This window comes from Mastomys coucha, unplaced genomic scaffold (genome assembly GCF_008632895.1).
Source record: "Mastomys coucha isolate ucsf_1 unplaced genomic scaffold, UCSF_Mcou_1 pScaffold9, whole genome shotgun sequence".
Classification (NCBI taxonomy): Eukaryota; Metazoa; Chordata; class Mammalia; order Rodentia; family Muridae; genus Mastomys; species Mastomys coucha.
The window spans coordinates 85,150,643-85,155,718 of record NW_022196915.1 but is presented as its reverse complement, the minus strand read 5'-3'; the positions used below and the strand labels follow the sequence as shown (position 1 = coordinate 85,155,718).

The following is a 5,076-nucleotide window of genomic DNA, read 5'->3' as shown; positions in this document are numbered from 1 at the left end:
ATGAAGTATACCAAAGGTCCCTGGTGCCTGGATTTTTAACTCCACCAATATGACAAAGAAATTGAGAGTAGAAATTAATTATGTTTTAGGGTATGCTTTATGAAGTGCCTGGATTTTTAATGCCACCATCTTGATATGAAGTGTCCATAAGCTCAGCAAAGGACACAGAAACTTCCTGGGTTTTACCCTTTTGTTCCAGAAGTGATACAAGTCACTTTTGCTTAAGTTCCTTGGTCAGAACAATGTAATAAGTTTCAACACAAGGGTCAGGGATGCTAGGGGATGTAGTCTTTCTGTGTGCTTAGGCACAAAAGTAGCAGAAAAACAAAACAAAACAAAACAAGAGCATTGTTTCAGACTAGAAAAGAATGGTCAGAGTTTGCTTCAGTTTGTGGCACTGACAGTGACGGCACTCTTGATTTTGAAACCAGCTTTTAAAGAAGGCCTTGCAGCTCTGCCAGTGCAGACCTATAATCTCTTCAACTCCAGAGGTTAAAGTTGGAGGACTAAGCATTATGGCTTGCTTGTGCTACCCAGTGAATTCCAAGTTAACTTAGTCAACAGTGAGAACATGTGTCAAAATTGAAAGAAAAAAAAAAAAACAAGAAGGAAGGTAGGAAAGAAGGACGGACAGAAAGAGAGACTTTTAATCTAAAATAAGGTTTCCTAATAAAATTGATAGTTTGGTTTGTCCATATGTTAAGATTCTCAGCTTCATGTTTGTTCCTCCTGACTTCGTTGCTAACTCCAAAGGCACTAAAGACAATCTGTACAATCAACAAATACATATAACTTGCAGAATTAAGTGAATTAAAACCTTGACCTACACCAATATGGACACTTGTTAATATCATTAAAGATTTAGTAAGGAAAGATAGCTTAAACGCATAGAGTCACACTAATAACTAATGACTTAATTTATCCATGACTTTCATCTTCCCCCGTAATTAAGGACTGCTGAGGTCATCACCTGTAATGATTGCTCTGTTCATACGCATCTCACTTTCAACCATAAAGACAACATCTCACTGGCTCCTCACAACAACCGTGGATGGGGGAGGTTATCCTTGCTTTGCACATTAGGGCATCAGGATGAACTGAATCTCTGAGACCAGCCTCTCCTTCTTTGTTGATTCTTTATGTGGGTAGGATGTCAGTGTTACTGTGGCCTCATAAATGAATGATATTTTTTTCTGTTTTGTGGAATATTTTGAGGAGTATTGGCATTAACATTTCTTTGAAAGTCTGGTAGAATTCTGCACTAAAACCACCTAGTGCTAAGCTATTTGGGACTGGGAGACTGTTAATGACTACTTCTATTTCACTAGGGGTTCTACATCTATTTAAATTGTGTGTTTATTTGGTTTTGATTTAACTGTTATGTGGTACTTAACAAGAAATTCCATTTCTTTTAGGTATTTCGATTTGGTAGAGTACAGGTTTTTAAATATGTCCTTTTAATTCTCTGGATTTCCTTGGTATCTGCTACTATGTCCCTCTTTTCATTTCTGATCTTGTTAATTTTAATTTTCTGTCTTTGCCTTTTAGTTAGTTTGGCTAAAGGTTGTCTATCTTCTTGATTTTCTTAAGAGAAAAAGAAAAAAAGAAAAAAAGAAAAGAAATCCCTTTTTCATTGATTCTTTATATTATTTTCTGTTTCTACTTTATTGATCTCAGCCTCAGTTTGTTCATTTCCTGCCATCTACTTCTCTTCCTTTTCTTCTAGACCATTCAAGTGTGCTGTTAAATTGCTAATATGAGATCTCTCCAATTTTTTTGAATGTCACCACTTAGTACTATGACATTTCCCTTGGCAATGCTTTCGTTGTGTCTAATAAGTTTGGATATGTTGCACCTGTATTTTCATTGAATGCAGAAAGTCTTTAATTTCTCTCTTTAGTTCTGTCTTGACCCATTTTTTTTCAGTCAGTCAGGAGTTTTTCAGTTTCCATGAGTTTTTTGTTTTTGTTTTCGTTTTTATTTTTTAAGCTTCCTGCTATTTCGGTCATAGTTGATATCTATCTTTAATCCAATGGAATCTGATAGGATGCATAGAGTTATTTCAATTTTCTTTTTTAAAATTGATTTAAGTTTTATTGCATTGTGATGAGAAAAGATACATAATTTCAACTTATCTGAATTTGTTAACATATTTTAAGTAAATAGAATTACATCACATTCTTCTTTCCCTTTTGTACCCCAACTCCTCCCAGAGAGCCCCCTTTAATACCTGCCATACCTTTCTTTTTTTTTAATTTTGTCATATTCTTTATAATTTATAAAATATTATAACAATAAAAATGAGTATTATAAAAGTTACCTGATATAAAACATCAATTGAATACTTATGTAGATGCTTGTCTACTGCAATACTGAAAATATATATGTTTTTCTCAATACAAATTTTAAATAACTCCAAACGTATTAACTGTATGAAATTTTAAAATAATATCACTACTAGTTTTTTTAATGAATATAAATAAAGTCTTTTTGTTTGTTTGTTTTGTTTTTTGTAGAGCTTAAAATCTTGGCTCTTACTGTGGTACAAGCCCAAAATAAGAACAATTTTTAGACATTGGAGTTCATTGTAATAAGGCTGTACTTCAATGACCCTCACATCACCAAAGGATTTTACCTCCATCGTAGCTAAGCTGAGAGTTGACAGTTCTGCTGCACCAAGAAATGAATTGTAAGCTCGATATTTGGATACAGACTTCCTGCTATGGTCAAAGATATTTGACTTGAGTGAGTGAATTTATTCTCAGGCCACAGAGAGCAGATTACATTCATTTAAGAAATGGTGTGTGTATTAAGATGGTCTATCCATAAAGTCATTCACCAACTGTTTCAATGAACAATGGTTCTGCTTGGAGGGTTGAACAGACATTAGGTGAGGGTAAGAATCTGGTTCATTGGCTGTGATAATTTGGAAAAGCATCCATCTCAGAGAAAGAGTAACTTATAAAGTCCTCTTCTTCAAACTTGCTGCAATAGTTACAAACATCAAGCAAAGCATTCAGTCTCACTCTTTGTTGTTCTCTTACAAGCCACCTCCCAAATTAATTGTCTTTTCACATATAAATAATTTTGAAATATGTAACTGTTCTGAAAACTATACTATAATGTAAGAACCTCAAATAAACAATCCTACTAATAGAGAGGATGAGATAGGAGAAGCCTGATTTCAAGACCATTATGTGGTACACAGCAAGACACTATCATGTACAAACAAGCAGAAAGTGCATATGGATTGTACAATATTGGACCTATTTCTCCAATTTCCAAATTAGAGAGACCACTAGATGACAGCCAACAAATTTCTAATTCCTCATATTTTTAAATTTCAATCAATTAGGATATATTGGTAATATTAATTTTATATTAAGAGATATTAAGAAAAAGTAAATGTTACTTTCTGTTATTTTTGTTGTTAGAGGTGGCATTATGTTTGTGTGCCTATCTTCTTTTGAATTTGCTAAAAGATTACCTTCTTGCTTCTTCTAGGGTGTAGTTTTGTTCCTTATGTTGATGTTTTCATCTATTATCCTTTGTAAGGCTGGATTTGTGAAAAGATAATGTGTAAATTTGGTTTTGCCATGGAATATCTTGTTTTCTCCATCTATTGTAACTGAGGGTTTTGCTGGGTATAGTAGTCTGGGCTGGCATTTGTGTTCTCTTAGGATCTGAATGACATTTGCCTAGAATCTTCTAGCTTTCATATTCTCTGGTGAGAAGTCTGGTGTAATTCTGATAGGCCTGCCTTTATGTTATTTGCCCTTTTTCCCTTACAGCTTTTGATATTCTTTCGTTTTGTGCATTTGGTGTTTTGATTATTATGTGATGGGAGAAATTCCTTTTCTGGTCCAATCTATTTGGAGTTTTGTAGGCTTCTTGTGTGTTCATGGGCATCTCTCTTTTTAGGTTAGGGAAGTTTTCTTCTATAAGTTTGTTGAAGATATTTACTGGCCCTTTAAGTTGAGAGTAGGTTTGGTCTTCTCATCATGCCCTGGAGTTCCAGAATGTTTTGGGTTAGGAGCTTTTTGCTTTTTGCATTTTCTTTGACTGTTGTGTCAATGTTTTTTATGATTTCTTCTGCCCCTGAGATTCTCTCTTCTATCTCTTGTATTATGACTCCTGATTTCTTTCCGAGATTTTCTAACTCCAAGGTTGTCTCCATTTGAGATTTCTTTATTGTTCCAAGTTCAATTTTTAGATCCTGGATAGTTTTGTTCATTTCATTTGCCTGTTTGTTTGTGTTTTTCTGCAGTTCTTTAAGGGATTTTTGTGTTTCCTCTCTAAGGGGTTCTAGCTGTTTATCTGTGTTCTCCTGTGTTACTTTGAGGGAGTTATTTATGTCCTTCTTAAAGTCCACTATCATCACCACGAGAAGTGATTTTTAGGTCTGAATCTTGCTTTTCCAGTGTGATGGTGTGTCCAGGACTTCCTATGGTGGGAGAATTGCATTCTGATGATGCCAAGTAACCTTGGTTTCTGTTGCTTAAGTTCTTATACTTGCTTCCCACCACCTGGTTTATGTCAGGAGAGTTTTAGGTTTAAAAAAAAAATTGATCGATATATCCATTTCTTCTATTATATCTTCAGCACCTGAGATTCTCTCTTCCATTTCTTGTATTCTGTTGGCAAACCTCACCTCTGTAATTCTTATTTAAATTCTTAAATTTTTCATTTCCAGAATTCCCTCAGTTTGTGTTTCTTTACTAATTCTATTTTCATTTTTAGGTCTTGAATATTTTTCTATGTTTCCCTCAGCTTTTTGGTATTGTTTTCTTGGATTTTTTTAAAGGGATGTATTTATTTCCTCTTTAAGAACTTCCACCCTCTTCTTATAGTTGACTTTCAGGTCTTTTTTTCTTGTGCCTCAGCTATTTTGGAATATTCAGGGCATATTGGAGTAGGATAGCTGGGTTCTAGTGAAGACATATTGCCCTGGATGCTGTTGATTGTGTTTTCACGCTGGCATCTAGGCATCTGGGCTTTCATCTTTGAAAGAAGATAGCCATTACATGGACTCGAAGAATATAGAATGATCATTATATATATATATATATATATATA

At 34.3% G+C, this 5,076-nt stretch overlaps 1 long non-coding RNA gene across 1 annotated transcript in view; it reads right to left on the bottom strand.

Annotated features, from left to right (window-relative positions):
* The window catches only part of LOC116085088, a 72,577-nt gene that overhangs the window by 6,787 nt on the left and 60,714 nt on the right, over nt 1–5,076 (bottom strand). The gene's annotated exons all lie outside the window — the stretch shown is intronic.